This window comes from Lathamus discolor, chromosome 3 (assembly GCF_037157495.1).
Source record: "Lathamus discolor isolate bLatDis1 chromosome 3, bLatDis1.hap1, whole genome shotgun sequence".
Lineage (NCBI taxonomy): Eukaryota > Metazoa > Chordata > Aves > Psittaciformes > Psittacidae > Lathamus > Lathamus discolor.
Genome location: NC_088886.1, coordinates 44,606,217 through 44,630,739, shown reverse-complemented (window position 1 = coordinate 44,630,739; position 24,523 = coordinate 44,606,217). Strand labels below are relative to the sequence as shown.

Below are 24,523 nucleotides of genomic sequence, written 5' to 3'. Positions count from 1 at the left end.
GATGCTGTTCTGGGCTCGTACCTCCACAGGAGCATGTGCGTATGCCCACAGCCCCACTCTGCAGCCACAGAGACAAAAATGTCTGGAATGTGTGTCAAACCTCTGCCTTCCTCAGTGGTTTTCTGGAGGAATTTTTTGATGGGTATTTTGGGGCTTGGCTTTTTTTTTTTTTTTTTTAATGATAAGAGTCTAAAATGGCTGAATATTGTCTTTGTTTTTTCTCTAAGCACTAGTACTTGCTCTCAAAAACTACAGTTTAAAAGCATGAGAACCTCAAGATGGGTCCTGCAGGAATGAGGCACATTGCCTGACAAGGGGACAGGGCAGTGAAAGGCGGCTGCACACCAAATTGCATGTGGCTAGGATACAAAGCAGATAGTGAGACTATACAGCTTTCTTGCTGCAGCTAATACAGCTAAGGCTCCCTGAAGGGCTCACTGATAACTGCCATTATGATGTGCAGAATCATAAATCCATGCTAGTTTCTATTCTCACCATCCCACTCCTCTTGGCTCTCTGGGTGACCAAGTAGTCCCTCTAAAACATTTTGTCCCAGAACATTCCTTTATGGCAGTTCCTTGAACAGCGCTGCTTGCCAGATATTAGTTTTGTTAATTAGGCCTTTGGGCTACTTGATATGCCAGAAAAAAAATCACATTTTTCTACCCTTTTTCTCCTGCATTTGAGTTGTTGTATTTACTCAAGATGAAAGCCAGATGTTGTATTAATAAGAGAACTGCCCTTCCTAAAGGGAAACATTCATCAGTGCAGAAGCAGACATTGTAGCTTTGCTGTGAATTATTTAAATTCCTCCTTTTTTTTTTTCTTTCTGAACAGGAAATCCAAGAAGATGTATTTGAAAGCAATAGCATTGTGACTGCAGAATAAAAGCCATTTACCCTAATCCCTTTAAAAGCTGGTAATAGGGATTTAAATGTACTGAAGTCTAAACATGTTTAAATTTGAAGGAGAGGCAAACATAAACCCAAAATATTTGGGAGAAAAGAAGAATGTTTGGATAATTTACATAGCAAATACTTTTCAAATGCAACACAGATGATTACTATCTAGCTAGACTGGTTGGTTTTTTTTAATGCCTTGTGTCAGTGGTTTTCCTATTCCTCCCTTCTTCTCCCAAAAGCCGCGGCCTTAGCACAAATGAACCTAAATGGCATTTTACTTTATAGCGGAACAAAAGCATCCTACAAAATAGCTGCTCTGGTATTGTGCTGGACCGGTATACTATGATTATTTTGACCTAGGAACAAGTATTCATACAAAGATAAACTTCCCCATTGGTACAGCCCAGTCAGATGCTTGAGGGTTCAGAGGGGTATTTATAACACCTGGGTTTGGTGCTTGGGGAGCTGTGCTGGGTCCAGCAGTTGGGGTGAAATGTGTTCAGTGGCTGTTTGTTTTTCCTCCTCTCCTCCTCTGATTTCTTTTCACAGTGGTATTAATAAAACCTATAGGAAGAAACCTTCAGGAAAAAGATATGCAGTGTTATCTCAATATGAGAGTTTAATAGTAAATAAAAAAAAACTTTTCATGGAAAAAAAGACTTTATAACTGACAGCCGCAATATTTCCCCATGAGTGGGTTAGGAGCAGCCTCACACATTGCCCTTCCGCTTGCTCCTGCTGTCATGGGTACACTGCTCACACTCATTTGCCTGCATCCTTTCCAAGCATGGCTTAAGAATTTAACTTTATGAGTATAACTTTTTAAGCCTCTTCACACATCCAAATTAATACTTTGAAACTTTCCCTCCCATTTATAAAATACAATCTTTAATATTTAAATAAATAATGTACATATGAGAGATTTCTAGTATCATATTTTCATTAAAAAATCATATTCCTGATAACTCACCAGGTTTTGGAAAACTTGCTAAAGCTGTAATGAAATTACATATTTGTATAGAATTTTACAATGTTATTGTTAAATATTTCCATTATGACATTGCTGAAGTATTTTTAGAATCAATATAATCTGTTGTAATATAAAAGAGAATACTAGCATAGCTGTTTTACAAAATATGTTCCAGTTGAATGAGCTAATTAGCTTTTAATAATGAAACCCACCAGCCAATGGATTTCCAAAGCAAGCTACTGAAGCTTAATGAGTTCAAAAGCTATCACATCTACAAGCTAATGTAGCATAAAGTATTCATGAGCATCTTATAAATAAGTGTAATAAGTTATTTCCAGGGCTAGTTTTGCCCAAAAGTTAGGTTCTTCTGAAAAGCACCTTTAGAAACAGAGCCTTCTGTGATCCCATATTTACTGTGTTTTTTGTTATTTTCACATGAAAATGTAGAAGTTTGGAAATAAAAGGTCATTTACCAGCTCACATTTCATAGAATCATAGAATAGTTTGGGTTGGAAAGGACCTTAAGATCATCTAGTTCCAAACCCCCTGCCATGGGCAGGGACTCCTCACTCTAAACCATCCCACCTAAGGCTCTGTCCAACCTGGCCTTGAACACTGCCAGGGATTTTCCTTCAGTCCACATCTGTGCTAAGCCCTGACAATCCCCATGGTTTAGGAGCAAGCAGATGCATCAAAGACTCTTACTGCAATGTTCAATACTTCTGATTCCCTCTCTTAATGGCATATAGTTGGGGCTAGCTAGCAAAACTGGAAAAGTTTCCTCTCTACCAGCAGCAATTTTATCTTTGTCTTAGCAGCATTGAAACATGACATGCATCCTGGCATGCAGAATTGAAACAAGCTCTCTACAACAGCATAGTTATCTCATACTGTGTATACTCCTTTCCCTTCAGCCTCTCCACAGTTCCACCTATACAGAAACCAATTCCAGTGCAACCAACCATCGAACCTAGGAGAGCCTCACAGAGGCATCAGTAATGCCCTTCCACTTTACTACCCATCCCTTTCTTTCATGGGCAGGTTCTGGCTCATTCAGCGAATTGAAATACCCTCAGCTGGGTGCAAAGCACCTGTGAAAAGTCAGTAAATATTATGAACTGAACAAAATCTTCATAACCCAGGCTCTGTCAGTATCTCCCTGGAAGAATGACAGAGTTTCAGTAGCAAAAGGCAAATCAAGCTTTTAAAATTTAAAACGATTTGGGTAGGAGCTGGATCAGGAGGAATCCTACAGGTAACAGACAGTTTTGAACCTAAAGAAGAAACACTAATTTAGAGGGAAGGGTCTCATAGGGTAGGAGGAGGGGAAGGATTAGCTTGGGTTTAAGGTATTTATGTTTCTATATAGCCTTGCTAACATTGCCACTCTTGACCTGGCTCAAGGGATTCCAATTGTCAACAGAAATTGGACTTTGGCAGTGCCATTGTTTAAGCCTGCAAATGTTCAGGTTAGGGCTTCAGTTTGTATCACCTGTGGATGCTTTTCTGCAGTGCCCAGAATAGCTAAACTGGTTCATCAAGAAATTGTTATAATTTGGATAATATTTGAAAGTCAAATCTTACAGTGTAGAACCACCTCTGTCAAACATGGCTTTTTATGCAAAGAAGTGTTCTAGCAGAGACTTTATTTTTTGTTTCATTTTATATACAGTACATAAATCTACAAGACCTAATTCTAGCTTAAGACCAACAAATAAACACTCAACAAGATTAAGGCAGGAGTGCTTTCCCCGTTTGATTGTCTGCCTGAGTTACATCTTGGCAAAGTTCCTGGTGACTAGTTTTCTTATGGATGGTATTCTAGACATTTTCTCCATCTTGTTATTTTGCTTACCAATATGGAGTCTTAGATGATTAAGAAACATCAATACTTGCAGAACTGCAGACTTTCAGAAGAAGAAGAAAACCCCTGTTCCAATTCTCTGTCAATATTTAAGATTGTTTTGATTTTGTTAAGTTTGCTGGGGTTTTGAAATCACAGCAAGTTCTCTTCAGGTCTCAATAAGGAACTGTGTGGTCCTCCTTGTATTTCTGATTTGAATAATTAGATAAAAATGGTATTTTTAAAGAACAAGAGAAACAGTTAATTTCACAATTGCGTAATAAGAGCCAGAGAGTATATAGTATTTTGTCTCAAAAAAGTAACTTGGCAAGATTTATTTATATTATCAGGAAATAGGATGGGGGAAAGACACTTGATGAACCATGTTCCTCTTGCTCACTTGGAGTTACATGAAAAAGCTGTTCAGTACAAATTTGAATGAACAGATGCTCATTAGATGCATTGATCTCAGTCTTGAAGATTACAAGTGCTTCATTATGAATGTTCATTTGCACAACAGCAGAAGACAAGATTGAATCAGAGGATTTCGAGCAAAATGTGCCATCTACAGTAGAGATTTTCTTCCTGGGGGTCACCTCAGGAACATGGAGTCATTACTCAAGAGGCACTGATTATTATCACCAGGCTTTCCAGGTTCCCGTATCCCATCAAGCTGCATTTTAGGCCTGATTTCTTTCAACCATGAGTAGGTAGCAATCAAGACAATCTGTAAGAGAAAGGCAAATCCATAGACATAAATATCTACATGTGCATGACTTGCATTAGCACAGACACACCACAAACATGCACAATATTATAAAAGTCTGAAACCTCTTCTGATAGAGAAAGGAAATAAAAACAAACATCATCCCACTATTAATTAGGAAATTAATACTACATTTTTAACAGGGGAAAAAAAAGACACATGCATTTGTGAGGTGAAGTCTTCCACTTGGGAATCTTCCCTATGTTCACATCAAATTTTCTCATGCAAGAAGTTAAAATCCAGCTTTGCAGACTCTGGTTTTCTGAGCTGTGTATTTTCCCCCTCCTTTAATTAGTAATTTATTAGACATCTTTAAACCACCTAAGTTTGCCAAGCAGTTCCATCAAGATCCATCCATCAATGAGCCCATGAGTTTTCAGTCAAGTGAAGAATGAATGAACGGCAACAAGGCGTTCAGCTAAAAGGAACCAGGTGTTCCTTGATACAGTATTTTTAAGTCGTGCATCATTATGTTGCATTCTTGAGCTTGTGTGACTTCCTGGGAGCAATGCCAAGGTCAGGCAAATCATTATTTACAATTAATGGTGTTTTGAAGGTGTACCCTCTTAAATGTTTTGTCCTTGTTTCTTTTGAACTAGCCTTTGTCTTTTGGTTTTGACTGCAAGCTCTTTAGAACTAGGATCATTGTTTTCAGAGCTTGGAAAACAGACAGAGCCTTGGCAGATCAGCCTTTGTGCCTGTGCTGGTCAGGAGACAAATGATGGTTTCACAAAATGTAAAATAGTGGGTTTTTTTCTCCCCAAGAACAGTTTTGTTGTTCTTAAGCTGTCACCCACCATAAAGTCTCTCATTCACTCCTACAGCACAACTCAGCTCCTAATTGCCTTCTGCTGTTCCTCAGCTATTGCTTTTCAGATTAAACTCTCAGCTGCTTCAGAGGTTCCTGGTGCCTTCTCCTCACTACAGGTACAACCTTGCCAAACAGAGCTCAAGTCCACCTTCCAGCCCCTTTCCAAACCTCCCTTACCTGCCTCAGCCTCCACTGCAGCCTGCATGGTCACCTCAGGCAGACAGACCTGGTAGCTGAGCACTGTCTCCGTCTTCCCACTCCAGGTTCAGGGCATGTCTTCATTTTGCAAGTTCCTGCTGCACAATATATGCAAGATGTAATTGTCCTATATATTCAGTCATTAAAAAGAAAAAACAAAAAAAAAACCCACCCCCAAAAAAACTCACCCCCCCAAAAAAACAAACAAACAAACAAACAAACAAACAAACCTTCACTAAAAGTACATTTCCCATCTTGTACAACTTTGCCTCACAAACTCAATCTTGTTGCTCATCCCCTTTCAGAAACCTTTTGTGGACTGCTGCATGTCATCCACTCCCCTCCTCCCCCCCGGGCAAAACCTAGGCACCCCCACCTGCCTCCTCATTCACCTATTCTCAGCTCCAGGCAGACACACTGCAGCTTCACAGACAGAAACCTCTGTGATTCTTCCCTATTCAGCTCTTTTAGGTTGACTTAACATCTTGCAACAGGTATTTTTAAACAGCCTTTTGGGCTGAAAGTCTTCCTGAGTGCCTGCACTATTACCCATTCACTGTATGCACTCTAAGCATTCCAAACCATCAACAGAGAAATCAGACTAATTTCTTGCAACCAGGGAAATGAGCTTTGCTGTAAAACCAAAAAAGGTGACAATCTCTTTCTGGAACACAATTTAAGGAACATGCAGAACAAGGAAACACACCCAGTGGATTTGCTTGGTATTATTTCCCTAACGTATCTGTTCAAAGATGGGTTGTTGATAACATGTTTTCCTTATAACAAGCACTACTTGAAAAATGTTTTTCTCCTTGTGCTTCTTCCTAAACATCCTCAACAGCTGACCATTTTGCAATTATTTTGTTATCTCCTGCATTTGTAGTACATTAAATCTCTCATTAGTTGTTTAGCCACTGGGAATTGGAGATGATTATCACTTTATTACTTTGAATTTATATTTTGATAAGATAATTTACCATCTAGATGTTACCAACAAGAACAGAAGGCAGTCTTAACACGTTGGCTGTAATTGGATGAAGGACTTGTGGCTTTCCTTGTATCCTTGTCCTTCAACCATTGATTTGGCCACACAGGGGCTTCGCCTAACCCCTCCACGTGGCACATTGTGGCACAGGAGGAGAAGCTGATCATTCCAAAACATTACTTCTAATGTCAGAAAGTCTAAACAATGACTACAGCCTATATGGGAAGTGATGGTTGTAAAGGACTTATTTACAGCCCTGAATGCCTACTTCCCTTGAAATTTATTAAGTAGTTAAATGGCACAAATGGTAGTCAGAGTTTGCGTTTCGTATCCTGTTGTAATTCAGTTGTAACTCCACTAAAAAGCTTGTCAGCACCTTTTGGTAGTTCATAGTGTTTATTTATTTATTCATTTGTTTATTTATTGAAAGGCTAACGATTGATAGGCCTCCCTGCTAAAAACATGTATCAGAACTGTAGCTGAGAGGATGAGTAGCACCAGGGATTTCTATTTGCCCAGTCTTTAAGAAAACAGCCGTGCTTTTTTCTGCAGGCAACATGAGCAATATTCAGACATTCATCTGAACAAAAAATCAGCCCATGCTGAAGGTCCCAGCACTGTATTAGGAAGAAATGAAGTACATGGCATCCCTCCTCACAGCCCAACCCTGAAAGACCCTGGCTTTGGGCTCAACCTCACATTGAATCTGAACTGCTGCCAGAGGGAAGCCAGGCCCAAGCTAGCACTGGGGTTATAGGGTGAGCTTTCTGTATTCAGTGCAAGCCTAGACTAAAATAATTAAGGTCTCTTGTCAGCAGTATGCACACATGGCACTGTCACCAAAGCCAAATTCCTATAGTTTTATAGTCCCCAAAATAGGCTACCGGGCAGCACCTGAGGCATCATTTCTACAACCCTTCACCAACATTGTTTAAATAAACTCAGAAGCAAGATGATGACAAATGTGAAAATTGGAAGCAACCATAAAATTCTGCCTGTTTGTAATTTTCAAGACAATTCCTGTTTGTAAAAGTTCCCAGTTTCTGGACTCTCAGCTCAGCAGCTGCTTGCTCGGTTGCATAGCAACTTTCTCTTCTGCCTCAGCTTGCCAGAATCAAAAGGCCATGTGTTGCATAAAATGATTAAAGTATTTCTTGGTTCAGAAGGACCAAACTTCAAACAGGTTGTTCGGCATATTGTTCACTGCACTGCTGTCTGTCTCAAAACTCTCACCTTGATGACAAGTAATATTTATAACACAGAAATCACAAACCTAGAATTTGCCTTGGTTTTTTTTCTTCTTTTCCCCTAAGGGCGCAGTATGGTCCTTTCTGTCACTGGCCAACTCCTGCTCTGATGAAAGATAAAAGAGGCACTTGTACAAGAAGATAATGATCCAGTATAAAGTGGGACTATCCTGTTAGAAAACCTGGTTTTAGAAGCAGCTTGATTAGAAGACTCAAGGCTCTCTTTGTCTTCCCCAGTGAGATACGTGAGGGCTCTTTAATGTTCCATAAAGTTGCAAGACCTGACGGCAACAACAACCTCCTCTCTGGATGCCAGTCACAAAAGTGAAGGCAGTCAACTCTGAGGCCTATGAAGTATACGGATAAGCACGAGCTTACAGCCCTGGCATGGTCAGACTAGCGTGCCATAGCCAGATAACAGCCCATCCAAATGTTGCTGACACAGCTTTTGTCGATCTGGCTGGCTTTAGGACACGGCCAGTTGTATCTCAGCATGTGGCTGAATCATGGTGAGCTCTCAGGATGTCTCACCAGCTCCTTGCAGGGCTGTGGTCTGGGAGGTTGGTGGATGAACACCATTTTGACAGCCTTTCATGTGTTTCTGAGTACTTGTGCTTTTCCTCTCAGGGCTATACCCGAGCAGCGACATAGTGTTTCTGGACCAGAGAGATCCAAGCTGTGTCCCTAATCACTGCTCTAGTGTATGTTTTGTCTGTAAAATTGGTAAAGGTAGACCATTACCCCAAGTTCTCCGCAGGTTTTGCAAGGTCAGCCATCTTTAGGAGCAGTCCAACTTTCAACAGGGTAAAAAGAAAAATAAATAAAAATACTTTACTTTACAGCATCTTTAAGGCAAAAACATGGGCAAGCATTAAATGATGAAATGACTGCCTTTGATGGAAATATCCAGATGCACCAATGCAAGGACCCAGCCCACTGTCCTGTATTCCTGTTGTTCCTGGCAAACGGGTCCATGAATGTAACACAGTCATGGTCTGATTTAGTTTACTTTACAATTAAAACTTCCCCATGTATTTTTTGCATCTCATAATTTGCAGAGCGCAATGACAGCAGAAATCACAGTGAACGGTAACTCTGTCCCTGTGGAGCCAGTCTAAGTTGCCTGGGCAATCCTGTCTGGTCCTCGCTGTGCTTTTGGGCCAGGCCATCCATCAGCAGTGGCAGTGTTTGCTGCCAAGCAGCAAAGAAAAGCAGTGGCCTAGCAAGCAACCATAAGAGCTCACATCAGCCAGCATCAATCCTCACTGCTTCGTGTGAGGTCAGCTGGAAAATACAGCTTCCTGTGCTGTGGACATGAGCAACACACAGAACCTCTGCAGTTTAGGGAAAGCTTCACAGAAGATCAGCCAAAGTGCCCAGCACACAGCTCTGCTCCATACCAGCCGAGCCAGAATTGCATCTTTTCTTCCCCTTTCCAAAACCCTGCACCTCGCACTTCTCTCTGAGTCCAAACCCATTGCTCAGATGTTACCCACCAGAGGGCAATCAGCCTTATCCTACAATATATATACCCATATGCCCTGTGCAGGTCCTGTACCAGCTTGAAAGAAGTCACACTTAATCTATGTCACCTTGACTGAAAGGAGAAAATCAGGCTATTTTCATCATCTATCTCTTTCCCTAGCACATAAAAAGCTTCTTACCTGGCTGGAAATATGTTGAAATCCCAGATTTGAAACACCTAGGAGCTTCTGAAGATGAGTCCAGTGCTGGACCCGATTTGAAATGCACAATGAAAAAGGGCAGAAGCTCAGATCTTTCTTCTTAGTGTCTATACATCACTAAAATACACATTTTTTGAAGGCTGTTTGCATTAGCTTCATCCTAATTTTGTTGCATTTTTACATGAAAAAGGTATAAAAACCTTATGAGAACACAATCATCAAGACCTGCTGCTTACAAACAGCCTCCTCACTATTTTCCTTTAAAGATGATGGAAAAGAAAATGTGCAGAGAGAACTAGAAAACTGAATTGTTGATTGTAATTATGTCTGCTTACTTTGAACTTACATTGTAAGGAGCTGTTAGAATTTTACTGTAGACAGAATAAAAAACTAAAATCTATTATCTCACATCAAATTACAAGAAAATTTCATGGCAACATTTTATCATAATGAATTCAGAAATCCACTGCACTGCAGGATTTTTATACATCCGTACATACGTAGGGAAAAGGAGGACAGCATTGCTCACAGGCACAGGTTCTGCAGGTAGGAGCAGGTGCCTGGTTAGTGGCCAAATGCCCTATTGGCCCTTACTGCTAATACATAGTGAATTCATCATCTCTTTCATAAATGCCTTGAACTCACAGTGTAAAGTGCCTGATAGAAAAATAGAAGGAGGTAAAGGAAACAGCAAACGTTACCAACACAGTCCTGATTTTGGAAGCCTGCAGTGTGCATGACCACCCACAGATGTCCCAGGTTTCCTTTCCCTGCATCTCAGTTCAGTTCACTGTAGGTTGAGAGCTCTTGAAAACAGAGCAGCTGCAGTATAGCAGCACCAGTCTGTTAGCCAAATGTAGTCGGTGCCTCTGAGGAGTATGCATAGATCTTTTTTCTCCCATCAGAAAAGAAATAAAACAAAACCAAAAATCATATGCATGTTGTATACTTGTTCAACAAATTTGCATTAAAATAGGTAACATTAATATGAATACTTATTGCCCAGCTAAGGAGCAAGAATTTTATGTCATTCCAGACCTTCCTGAACATCTGTTCTGCCCTCATTTTACTCCACATTGGAGTAAAGTGGGAAAGCAAAACCCCATGAAGCAGCACCCAGATTTAGCACTAGGCCTTCTGAGGAGGATGTACCAGCTGAAGCTGGGAAACTGGGCCAAGACCAGACTAACATTGAAGAGAGAAAGGGCTTTTCACTTAAATCAAAAAGAAGGGGTTGAAGCAGTTTCATGCTGGATTGGGTTTTCAGGCATCTCAGCCTCTGACATGTGAGACGTGAACATTCAAAGCAGCAAAGCCAGGTATGACCTCCTGCCACACCATCACAGGCGCAGGCACCTTCCTGCTCCTGCCTCTGACCCCCACTCTGGAGTCTCTGAGGCTCACATCTGGAAGGGAATTACATCTTTCAGCATTTTGCTTATTTTGCATTCTTTCTTTTCCAGTCTGTATTACTATGAGCAATCCACCAGCTGCTTTCAGGTTTTGTTTTTCCATTTAGCACATAATTCAAGACTTTATACACTAATGTCTAACTGCACTCAGGTCACTTTCAGCTGGGAAAAGGAAGGGCTTCAGCCCCTAACTCCTCTCTGCATAAGAAAAAAGCTGCATGTGTGGCTACTCCTCCCTTAGAAATACGCAGTGGTAGGTGGAAACTTGAAGAGGCAATTGTTCTTTTTGACTTTTCTGCTACCATTTCCCTTTACACACCAGAACAAATTCCATGGAAAAAAGTACTCTTGAGCTCCCCAATCCCATAAACATGTCTTTAACCCTGCAAAGATTAAATCTGAAGAGAGAAAGGACACATACAGGTCACCTACCCCCTTAGAGAAGGGGCAAGCCTCTACCTGAAAAAGCCCAGCTGTGCGCAGACCTAGATCCAGCATCTAAGAGTAGCAATTTGGGATACTAGTTAATCTGCAGATACTTTCTCAACCTCTCTAGATAATGTCTGGAGACCAAGGCATATATTTGAGCAGGCATCAATAATATGCATTTTACAAGTGTGCCTGTGAAGTTAAATACATGTGCTAATTAGCAAGTATTGATTTTAGATGGAATTAGGTAAACATATTTTAAAGTCTGGCTTCAGCTGTAAGGTGTAGTAATGCTCTGCCCTGGATATTTAGCAATTCATAAAAAGGCTGGCTCCCGATTACCCTCAGGACACAGAAACAATTACAGATTATTCCAGAAACAGTTTGCTTCATTAAAAGCCAATATGCTCCAAAAGATTCTTTCCACACACATTTCTTCCCAGCTCTCTGACAGCCATAGAGGGTAAGTGTACACACGGAGTGGGCAGGAGGCTCGCTGCAGTTTCTGGAGAGATCAGCATTTAGACGAAACAGTTATAAAATTCTTCAACTTAAAAAAAAATAAAGTAAAACCTACAAATATCTTTCTTCTCCCTATAAATTTCCCCATCCAATGAAGGCATTGGTGCCCAAGTGCCAACATGCCTACACTCAGAGCTGCAGTGACCTGCCATGCCCATATGCTCACATGCTTCACACGCCCTTGAGCTTCCCCTCAGTGCAAGATCTATTCAAAGGGATTCAGCCACAGTTTGCTCTTGCTCACTGCATAGGGGTATGTAAGTTCCTCCATGCATCATGTATTAACTTGGAAATCACCCACCATCTGATGGGGATTTACACACAGCCAGGACGCTCCACTTGTATTGTGAATTTGCCTTAAATCCTCCTGTTACTTCATATAAATACTAGCATGATCTAGTTTGAAAGATGTGCTACAGTTCATCCTGGTTAGGCCAGCTGTGCCTAAAGCGGCCCACAGCAGACAGAGGTGGGGAGACACTCAGGCTAAAGAAATGGTGAAAGAAGCCTAAACTTTGTCTCTTCAGCAGGGGTTAAAACCACCACTGAGCAATTTACATGGACCCAATGTACTCAGGTGAGAAACTCTGTGTACACAGCACATCTGAGGAAGAAAAGAAGTTGTTATTGTGAGAAAAAGCACTGTATTTTCTTTCTCACCCTCCCTCCAGGCTCATCCTAGAGTAGAGCTCTTGGGTTATGGCTGCTCAGCCTCCAAAACCGTTCAGGCTCGGGGAAACTAATTGAGATCCATTCCTACCACCTCCTCCTTGAGGAACTCCCTAAAAACCCTTCAGAGAGCAGCACAGAGTCACCGCCCAGCTTTGCCAGTCACACACGTATAGCCGCTAAATGGGGAGTATCACATTCACGCTGTTGGGGCCACCTAACACCATGGGGAGTTCAGAGGGCTTTGCTGGAGCTGGATCCAAGCTCCCACTTTGCGCAGGACCACTCTTCAGAAATAAAACACAGGGTAAGCAATATAATTTCTCTCCTTATCTTTTTTCTTTAATGACTGCAACAATAACAGCACAGTTATAATGAAAAGTTCTCTCTGGCAAAAGAATCATAAAAGAAGAATATGATAAACCCTCTGCCTGCGCAGAACTGTGTATTGGTTCTGGATTTGTTATTTTTCTGTAATTCCACTCCAAAGTACATAAACTTGGGCCAAAGCTTATGGAAGTTCTTTTACTGAACTGGAACAGAACTTGTTCCTGTGAAATATTCATTGCAGCTCCTCCTACTTCATACTTGTAGCAATAGATGTGAAAACAGCCATATAAAATCAAATATTACTCATGCTTTTGCCCCTCTCATCTCCTTAGGCGCAAGAAATGGTCCCGCTCACCTTCTTTTGATCATCTCTCCACAGCAAGGATTAGTTTTAGGCCTTCTATTTCCTACCAAATAAGTATATCAGCAACCCAAGACCACCCAATAACAACAAAGTTTAGCAGGGGGTCATTTCACAGTGATATTATCTCTATGGTTCCTGCATAATGTTCAAGGGAGTGCTGTATATCATATTATTCTTCTGAATATTTAAGAAGAAACAAAAAAAAAAAAAAAAAAAAAACCAAACAAAAATCACACACAAAAAAAAACCCCAAAAATAAAATAAAAATCCCCACCAATTTCAAAACAGTCCTCAAAGAGTTTGCAAGCCTCTGACCAGCATAACACAGGAATCAGTCCAGAAACAAAAGGGTAACACTGAAGGCTGCTTGACAAGACTGTATTTAGAGAGTGAAATGAAGTGTTCTGATTATTGGAGCACTGAAGAATACAGAGTGAGAAAATTAGGGCCATTGAAAACTGTGGGAGATCAGCACTTCTGAGAAACAGCGGGTTTATTGCAGTTAGGGTTATTACATTAATATTCAGCCTTGGGGCCTACATTTTTTCAGCCTGTAAATAAATCATGTATGTTAGAAATGCTTTCACCCAGCAGCAATATTCTGCACCAGAGGCAGGTCTGTGAGCTGAGCTGGTGGTACAGCACCCAGCACTGCCGTTGAGGGGAAATGGCCATAGGCTCAGACCATAAAACCACTACATGGTTTCCAAATAGCTCTTCATTATATACATTATAAAAGCCTACTATCTGATCAGCTTCCATAAATGTCAGGCAGGTAGAAGGTTGCAATCTCACCAAGATCAATTGAGAGAAGTACAAGCACACATTAGTGTCTGCCAGAGTTCTGTTTTACAGCTAAGACCACAGCTGGTAGCCTTGCTAGCACCACCTATGCCCACATTTCCACAAGTGTGATTAAAAGTACAATTAAATGCACCAAATGCTGCCACTCAGGGAAGTGACAGGCAGTAGTGAAACAGCAACATGCTGCTCGCTTTAGGATAAATCAATATTAAGGCACCCCAACTATTCTGAAAGCTTAAATGCTTGATAATTTTGTGTTTTGCTTTTGTTTCTCTCAGTCGCTTTAGGTTTCGGTGTATGACAGCAGCAAACTGTACAACTGAATTACAGGATCGTGATTGCTATTTGATAAAATATTCATCAAAGAAAAGCAGTAAAACAGCAGAGCTTCAGAGATATTTTCCTTGAACAGCCCTGAAAACAAAGGCAGACAAACCAGAATTATTAATTTACAATAATAGAATTCTCAGGAGAATAAAAGCCAGACTTTTGTTCTGAAACCCTATTTGTTCTGTGACCTATAAACTTAGATTTTAAGAGAAATGTTTTCACAGCAAACTTAAAGTGAATTGTGGTTTACATTTATAAGGCATAAAAATTAATAGACTTTTTTACGAGGGCCTTTGCATGCTCAGTCACAAGTGTTTTTTATCATCTTATTGTAGAAATGGAAACAATTAAGTGCAGTTGTGGCGCACCTGAATACTTCCTACAGCTCAATGGGGACAGAGCTGCTGCAGGGGAACTCCCCATCAGTCTGACCCTGCATTTAGAGACAGGCATTGCTAGGTGTACAGAAGGTAAAGGTGGCTTTACCTGTCTATAGCGACAATAGCGGAGCAGCTCTGTAAGCTGGTGCGAGGCACTAAGGAGCCACCTCTGTTTTCCAAGGGTAGAACCTGAGTCTGTAGCAGTTGTGGTGTTGTTAAGAGAGTGCAGAGGTGGGGCAGGGAAAAAACAAATTATCAGGATGTGTTGTACCTTTTGGGTTAGGAAGTAACAACAAACAGGGCAGAATGCAACCTCTAATTATATAAACCTTAGTAATTGAGTCTTTAGATCCTCGTGAGGATATAAACTATTCCTATTACCAATATCATGCCCAAGTAGCAGAGGATAAAGTGTTAGAGGTTAAACAACTCATTCATATCAAGGGAAGGAGGCTGGGAAATCTGCATTTTAAACAGCATGTGGAACTAATCACATATAGTGCTGAGCATCTTCAGTCTTCGGTAAAGATTAAACCTCACAGAAAAGGCTTGAAGATCAACTCATTTTCTCATCCTTCTTTCCTACAGCAGCAGCATTCCTGTGACAGGGGACTAACATTGGCTTATTTAGTTTGGGGCTTTTTTTTTTTGGTTGGTTTTGTTTGAAATGAAAAGTGTAGTCATTCTGAACTATGATGGACAGAGATAAACAGAAGTGGAAGGGTAAAGGAAAGTTCTCCGCATAAATAACTGTGCTAGTAGTGGTCAATTTAGCGTGAGTCCTAAAGAAAATCTACTAAAAAGCAGCTTTGTAAAGGTGAAGTAAAATCAGCACACATATATGTAAAACAAAGTTACCAGTTGTTTTAATGGTAATAGCCCACAGCCTCTCCTGACATTGTTTCCAGGAATATTTATAAATTGGCCCCTTTCTCTGTCTGTAGGAAGGGGGGAGAAGGTCAGACGTGCTATGATGTGCCTCTTGCCACTGCTGGTTTGGAGACAAGGGAACAGCAAGGGAACAGGCACTGCAATAATTTTTCTTTCCCTTTGAAACACAAAATAGCCATTTTTAGCTTTTCACCTCTGCTTTTCTGAGGAATAATTGTAAAAGCTCATAACTTTTCCTGCTAACTTTAAAACACTGACTGTTCTCAACAGAAACACTAGATGTGCCCAGTCATCAGTCTCTATTCACAGAAGTATCCCTTGCCTCTTAAAAAGTGTTTATTTTCTTCCCAAATAGAACATAATTTTGTTTTCACCATTAATTATCCAGCCTGAGTTTTGTTTTCCTTTTTCTGTCCAGCATCAAGTATCTTTAATTTTCCATAATTTGCTGTCTTCCTAGTAGTCTTTCTAATAATACCAGGAGAGTTCCCTCATTAATTGCTTTCAGTGTATGGATGTTGATACCCTTCCTGCAAACTTGTTTGAATTAATCCTTCTCCTGCATCCTCTAGTTAAGCAATAGAAATAAAAAATGCATCAATTATCCCAAGCATGATTTGCCCAACTTAAACTCTGATTATAGATGTAAGCCATCTGAATTCCTTTTGACACAACCCAGATGCAACCACAGTGAGGAGTGTCTTTGACAATGGGCAGTCTGAAAGACACACAAGATCAGCATTTTTTCAAGGTTGGGGCCACTGGACAAAAAGCCTCCAAAACCACCACAAACAAACAACCCCAAACAAAACGAAGTCCAGACAAAGAAACAAAAACTCTGCACTCCCAATGAGTCCAGACCTCTGCAAGATGGACAGAAAACTGTCTTACCCCTCACTTCCAGTGGCCTTAAACCAGGCTCCCCAGAGCTCCCTGCAGCACTCCAGCACACTGTAGTGAGCTCATAGGCACAACTCCTGTTGAGTTCAATTCCTTCACACAAAAAAGTCCCAGCTGAACCTTGTTTATGTAACTTTGCAGTGCTTGTCATCACAGGTTTTAACATGGAGATGGTCCCTGCAACCATTTGGGAGATGGACCTTACAAAGCACCTCTAACATGTTCCCACTGTTGTCCTGGCTCTATCACAGGGGCATCATTCCAGAGGAGCTTCCACCAGGAGAGATATTTCAGTACTAGAAGAGATATATCACATTAATCTCTATATGTGACCCAAATACCAGTGCTTTTTTATTTCCCTACATATCACCTACTCACTTAAGTCTTTGCATTTATATGGGGTTTATCATTTAACAGAACAGATTGCATCAACCATCCACTGCTATCCTGGTTTTCCCAATGTCAGAAAAAAACTAATGTGTTTTGCATACCTTGCATCTGTCATTTTGAAAAGCATATCATTGTAATCTACACCTTAGTATTAGGCTAAAAGTTTAGTGTGTTTTTCAATCATATTCGCTCCATTCTATTAACCCAGTCTTAAGGCAGTGTCAGTAAGTATGCTGCTGTTGTCAGGCACTGCCATCTCAACATGCAGAGTGCAAAACATAGACAAAATTAGACTGAGGTCTAAGGCAGCAGATGGAACAGTCCACTTTAAAATTTGCTGAAACGAGTCATGCTACTGTAAATTATTTCCCTCTGTATTACTTGAATTGCAATTTTCCAATAATAATAATAAAATCCTACAAATTTAATATAAGTCCATGCACAAACTCCCCTTAGAAGTACCCCAACACTGGTTATCTGCTAAGTCAGAGAAGAAATGGTCCTTTCCCCCTTTTTGACATCTCCCAGTTCACCGAGTAAATGAAATACACTGCTACAATTTTCTACTCAGCCATGCTGCATGTATACGACATGGCATTTGCTTTTCTTCTTTCCTAATTAAATGCTTAGCTTAATAGGTCATACAAGAAAAGACATCAAACAAAGATAAATTCATATTGCTGGAAAATTCACTGGTATTTCTCAACTTTGGGTGCATTGAACACTGCTCATTGAACACTGCATTGAACAACCTAAGGCAGGAAAGTAAGTGTCCTAAATTTCATGTAGGGCACCACATGAAAAAGAAATATCAGCTATCTTCTCACAATAACTTCTAGCTTATAACTCAGACTGAAGCCTGTACAGTTACACAAGTGCCATAAAGCAGAAGGTACAACATCCAGCATGGAAGCTCCACCAAGGGTGCTGTCCCGGCTGTGCTTGCCCTTTCCAGCTGCCCAGTTCCCACAGACTCTCAGAGCAGGCTACTTGGCACTGCTGTATGCCATAGCATATTCAGGTAACTCGCCTACCTGTATTTTAACTGCCAAGAGTTAGAGCAGCAGCTCCTCCACGACCCACTTCCAGTGACTGAGATGCTCTGGGAAGCTTGCCAGTGGTCATGACTTCTGGTCCTATTTGGCCATGCCCTGGCCAATTACCCACTACATAAGCAAGGGGGAAACCTGCTGGGAGGATGGGTGGGAGGGAGGCCATGACACTGTGTGGCACAGCAGTGACACTGTTCGAATCCTTTTGTTCCTCTTCAGCTGCCCTGTTGGCAAAGAGAAGAAAGGATGAAAGTGGGACTCAATCTCTGTTTTTATGAGCTGAAATCAATACGTCATGTTTTTACATGTATCCTGCTTGCACTCAGACCCTGCTCCGCAGGCAGAGCTTTTGTGTAATAGGCTGCTCAGGGAAATCCATCTGTGGGCAGCTGTGCTGGCGCTGGGGCTGAGAGCCACTGCCACTGCCTCTGCTCCTGACAGCCAGTGCCACCCTGACAGCTGCCCATGGGCTAAAGATCAAGCTGGGAGGCTCTGACGGCATGGGGAGTAGCACGGGGGCTACCAAAGAGGACTGAGGAGCTGAACCCTTTGTGAGTCTCCTGTCCCATCACAGGGGATGATTCAGTGCTCTGAGATCTGTGACTTGGGAAGCCAATGAACTCCACAGGAAAAATGATTCATGACAGAAATATTACTCAGTGGCTCTTTACTACCTTTGTGAGCTCTGCAGCTGTGGGCAGGCATTCTCATGTTGAGCTGGCCTGGGCAGGCAGGGGAGAATACCAGGAGGAACTGCATCCCCGCTCTAGTCACGGCTCGATGCAAACCCCAGTGAGAGCAGACAACCACGGCCGCTGGCAGGGACGTTACCCTACAACCTGGCTGCAGCTCCTCCAGACGCTTCTGGCTGGGGCTGACAGAGAGAGTACGTGTCCAGCCACTGCTGGTATCCATTCCAGGACTGCAAAAGGTACACATTTTTTCTGTAACAGTGAACTTGGCAAGCAGAAGAGGCAGCTCCCGCATGATTTTTTATACATACATATTTTGGACTCCCACTGAGAGTTATTAGTTATTAAAAAGCAATCAAATGAGGCCGGCTTTGGAATACATTCATTAACCATATGATATCAATTAAGGCCCAGTCTCCTGACTGCAAGGAATTGACATTACCTCATACACAAGCAGAATTAAATTCCTTCTCTCCCTCTCCCCCTCTTTGAAGTTGGTTACACCAGATATCTTCCACATTCCTGGGGGAAATGTTGCAGTTATCTTGAATATGTGGATGCCTTCAATTTGTAATTAATAGAGCTACATAGCAAATGCTTTTGCTGGACTATGCAACACCAGTGTATCCTGGGCTGCATCAAAAGGAGCATGACCAGCAGGTCGATGGAGGTGATCCTGCCCCTCTACTCTGCTCTTGTGAGACCTCACTTGGAGTATTGTGTGCAGTTCTGGTGTCCTCAGCATAAAAAGGACATGGAACTGCTGGAACAAGTCCAGAGGAGGGCCACGAGGGTGATCAGGGGACTGGAGCACCTCCCATATGAAGACAGGCTGAGAAAGTTGGGGCTTTTCAGCCTGGAGAAGAGAAGGCTGCGTGGAGACCTCATAGCAGCCTTCCAGCATCTGAAGGGGGCCTATAGGGATGCTGGGGGGGACTCTTCGTCAGGGACTGTAGTGACAGGACAAGGGGTAACGGGTTAAAACTTAAACAGGGGAAGTTTAAATTGGATATAAGGAGGAAATTCTTTCCTGTTAGGGTGGTGAGGCACTGGAATGGGTTGCCCAGGGAGGTTGTGAGTGCTCCATCCCTGGCAGTGTTCAAGGCCAGGTTGGATGAAGTCTTGTGTGGGATGGTTTAGTATGAGGTGTCCCTGTCCATGGCAGGGGGGTTGGAACTAGATGATCTTGAGGTCCTTTCCAACCCTAACTATTCTGTTATTCTATGATTCTATGATTTGCTTGGCCATACAGTGCTAAATGACATGGTTATTAGTCCACTGAACAAAGTGGGTCCGGTCAGCTGAGCAGCTGTCCATAGGGTCCCAGGTGAGACGTTATGCCACTTGTTAACAGAGGAAACAAGGGGTTTCTTTACTCAGAAATACTTGGTTGCCACAAATGGCACACCTTCCTTCTCCCAGTGCTTTGCAAAGCCTAACACTGTGAGCTCTCTCTCCCTTTCATGTTGTGGGCTAAGGCAGCCACTCTGCTGTCAGTAGCATTATGTATTGAAGCTGACCACCAAGGTGGACCAGAGGCCATAAACAGGACACTGAGGAAAAAAAATGTAGCTGCAGCTTTCACAACAATGAATAAAATTGGTATCATCTGCTCGCTCCCACAGAGCTATGAAATCATTTGAAAGTGCCTACCTTCTCACACTTGGAGAGGAGTTTGTATCTGAAACGCCACACCTGACATCAACTGGAAACCCTAACAGAAGGGTTAAGACTTCTATTGGCAATATAATGTTATTCCACTACAGATCCATGTGCTTGCTGAACAGGCATGTTCTGGAAATGCTCCTGTGATGCTGAGCATCAAGACATTTCCTTGTGGTACCTTAGAAGTTGTCAAACTGTCTTGTATGCACCCAGAAACTGAGTCCAGCAAAGCCATAGAAGAATCTACATGTAATATTTGTAGACAAAAGAATTGCTTAAAACAATGCCATATTTCCTTTTCAAGGCAATTTTACCTCTTTGTGGCTGGTTTTTATGAAGTTTGCCCATTTTAATACCAAATGCTGCAATTTAAGACTCAACCAGGGAGAATAATTTTGTCAGCCAAGTTAGCAGAGGTTTTATATCTATAGAGCTATGCAAAATACATATACATATCTGTTTTATCAGAGTGCAAAATCACATACAATTGCCAAATCAGTTGGAACTAATATATTCCAGATTAACAGCTCTCTGACCAATTAGTGAAAAAATACCCATTATCAATTCCAATGGATTAAATTATTTTATCATAGTTATGTCAAATATAAAGAAATTTTTTTGAGTGAGAAAGCTACCATACAGAAACCTGCCATAAAACATTCCAGTTCAAAATGTAGATATTCAAGGTTATGAACTGTGGTTTTAAGAATAGACTTGTTAAAAGCAACAAAACACTGTGGAACATTTTAGTAATTATGTAAAGAAGCTGTACTCTACACATAAAGCTGTGCACCTGAAATGCCCTGTTATAAAGTTTTACACAAGCATATATTTTATATGGGTAGGGTTTTTTTAATGTGTACTATGCATATACATATTTATATACAATGCATACTTGTCCAAAATTATTTAGCGTCTGCTCTAGAGTTTAGTTATGGCCTCTTCATTGTTTTGTCCTGTTTCTATGACTTGAGATGATTTATTGACAAGATAGCGCACTGTAGGGGAACTCCTACAGAATTTTGGACAGATTTACTGCACCACAGACAAGATGCACCAATAGGTCATATATTCATTTTTTCCTACAGCTACAACCAAAGCTCAAGCACTGCATTTGGGATTTGGACTTTAGGTATAATCAGGTTTGTTGTTTCAAAGTCACAAAGAAAAGACCTATTTGCAAATCCTACTTTTCTGCCACCTATGGATGGAAGGATTTTCACTTCCCCTTCAGGTCCCATTCAAGGCTTTCATGATGTTTCACGCAACTGGATGAAAGCCGAAGATGAGACATCCCTGGCTGAAAGGATGCAGCTGTCGAACAAAGCACAGAGACCAGACAAACAGTGGGTCTGGCTGTTCTTACCTTCTCCTCTAAGACCTTTTGCTTAAAAATTTCTTTTCCATCATAGCCCATGGGATAATGCTCACCTGCACCTTCTCCACAACATATTCTCAGGACCAGGTCACACCATCCTTAAAACTGGGCACAGCCACAGGCTTCATGATCTTGGCTGTAATTGCTGGTGTGTCAAAAGCTGGTACCTCAGAGCACACCACCACAGAGGATAAAAGTCTCCCCAGTTCCCACTGACATAGAGATTTTACGGAGGGGTTTTCTTTTGAAGAACAGAAGTGATGTTCAAACAACACTCAGATGCTACTAATACCCAGTGGCGCAAAAGGAAGGAGTGAAAAGCACAGTCCTGGTGCTGTGTGTCCCATAGCAAACATCAATCACCTCTTGGCCACAGTCCCATGATCCAAATAGAAAGCCCAGACCTCATGTGTGACAGCAAGTATAGTAAACAAGAAAAGAAAGAAGAACAGTGAAAGAAAATCTGATGGTTTATTTGATAGAGAAGGTCAGCTGGGGGGGGGGGGGGGGGGGCAGAAAACAGGATGTGAGAGGGCACAGCAATTGTAGAGGCTGCCAAAACCTGTGTTTGAGCAAGGAAACTGAACAAGCTCCACAAGCCCCACTGCAAAAAATCAATTGAAGAAATCATGAAGGATACAATAGGCCAAGTAATGGTAGCAACAGAAAGTAGCTTTCTGTAAAGACACGGATATCCACCCCAGCTCAACTCAGTAGTACAGTATCTGAATTTTTGGGTTTCCTGACCCTGACAGAAACCTCTTCAAGCCAGGTATACTTTTACATTATATTTTTGGCTGGTATTCAAGTATCTCCACCATCAGTTTGGTCTCCCCCAGCCGTAGCTTGACTCCCTCATTTGTTACCTGCCTTTGGCTGTTACAAATAGGATCAGGGCTTACACGGACAGCAGGAGTCTTCATGAAAAGCCCTCTAGCGTTCCTTGAGAGCTGGATTTCTACACACTCAAGAAGCAGATGTACACAATTGATGTGTTCACCATTCACTGACAGAAAAAAGCTGAGTTAAAGTAGTCCACGTTTGACATTTCTGAATTTTGGAGTGTCTGGCTTTCTTAAGTCAATGTAAAAATCTTAAAGAACAAGAACATTTGTCACCAAGGGGAGGTTTTTAGGAACAATCCACAGGCAGCCTCAGGAGCAAGCATTGCCCCAAAACACGCTGCCCATCAGTCTCCGGGTGCTTGTGGCCGTATTTCTTCTACTGATGCTTGTTGAACACGAGAAACTGCTAACAAACCACCACCATTTTAAGTGCTTGGATGATTTTTAAACGTTTCCACCAGTGCAAGTCTGTAGCAGTCTCTCCAGGACCAAGGCAGAGATCTGCTAAGAATGAAAGCACTGCAACCCAGGTTGAGTGGTTGGTCCCTATTGCAGACAGTACAGAGCAGAACTGGAGGCCTATAGGAAGGAAATAAAAATCAGCCATGATAAGCTCAGTTTTCAGTGTGAGGCAGACACAAGCACAAGGGCACATATTCAGTTGCGTAAATAATGGTGGAACAGGAAAGAATGGGGTGATTTTACCCATTATCACTATATCAGAGCGAAGAATTGTGCACAGGGGAGCAAACAGATTTTAAACAGCTTTAAAGATTTACTACTGATTTTAAAAAAAGGTTGCACAGCATGTGCATAACCTATTATCTCATTGCCACATGTTACCATTGCATTCAATAGCTTGACACGGTTCACATACAAATCAGGCATTTCCACAGCAAATGTGAACATCAGATGGTCTTGAAGGAAGTAAATAGGTTTAAAAAGATGTAAACACTCAGATTTCAGGGCAGACTCATGAGACCGGCGATAAAGTCCTCCAGTGGGCAGGTATAGCATTACAGGACCATCATCTGTAGCCTGGAGCACAAGCCACTTACTTTCAAAGACCTGACTGCACAAAATAAACCACTGCTGTGCCTGGTATGGCAATTCCTGGTTACTGAAGGGACTCATATTACATTTTACTGTGTCTTCTTACATTTACATCTGAGAAAAAATAGTATTTGCTATCCTTGAAGTGCACGCAAGAATTTGTGGCTGCTTACCCACATAAATGTAAAATTGCACAATTTGCCTTGGGTTTTCTACTGGCATTATCCTGCCTGTGCCCGGCGCCTCTGCGCTACTTCCAGACAAGAATTCATGACAACAATTTCGCAAATTGCCACCACTATCTCAACATTTCTAAAGGCAGCCTTTAATCTGCAGGCCAGCATTATTGTTTTTCCCTTATCTCTTAGAACACCCCAAATCCAGCGCCTTTTCACGCACACACTTTCAGTGGGGCCCATAGACTATCAGCCCAAGCACTGAAAATCAGAAGTAGGACTAACTTGATTAAACCTTTCTTCTGACCTCCTTAGCAAAAGTCCTTTGACGCTGGCACTGTCACCAGCCCATCCAAAGATGTTTTATGGAGGAAGCAGTGACAGCTGCAAAGAGCCTTTAACCCTGTCCCTCTGCAGCCCCACTGGTCCATCTGATCACAACCTCACCAGGGCTTATCACTCCATCATCTCCTCTTTGTCACTCATGGCATCCAACCTGCCTTAGGCAAGACATTGCAGCAGCAGCAGGGAGGATTACTGATTGCTGAAGGTCCCAAGGACAGCAGTATTGGTGGGACAAGGGCAGGAGCCAGCTCAGTACTTTTTTGCCTTTGGCTGTTGCAAATGCTGCTGGAACATGGTTGGGCAACCAGGTCTAGCAACCAGGGAAGCACCAAGCAAGATGAAGGTGAGAAGAGCAAGGAGAGAAAATATCTAATTTTTGTCATTTAAAAAAGAAAAAAAAAGGAAAGAAAGATTCACCAGCATTGGCAAGAAAAAATACTTGATGTGAGGTTTGCTAGAGAGCAATTATATTTTTAAAGCTGGCATGAA

At 41.7% G+C, this 24,523-nt stretch overlaps 1 long non-coding RNA gene across 2 annotated transcripts; it reads right to left on the bottom strand.

Moving 5' to 3' along the window:
- Window positions 1-4,019: 4,019 nt before the first annotated feature.
- On the bottom strand, window positions 4,020-16,541 carry LOC136010959 (uncharacterized). 2 transcript variants are annotated; one of them, XR_010611107.1, is made up of 3 exons: window positions 16,430-16,541; window positions 5,470-5,585; window positions 4,020-4,442 (listed from the first exon to the last, which is right to left on the bottom strand). It is a non-coding gene; the product is annotated as an uncharacterized LOC136010959 (long non-coding RNA). The 2 variants fall into 2 exon arrangements; XR_010611106.1 differs by having other exon boundaries at window positions 5,470-5,588; window positions 16,430-16,540.
- Window positions 16,542-24,523: the final 7,982 nt, after the last annotated feature.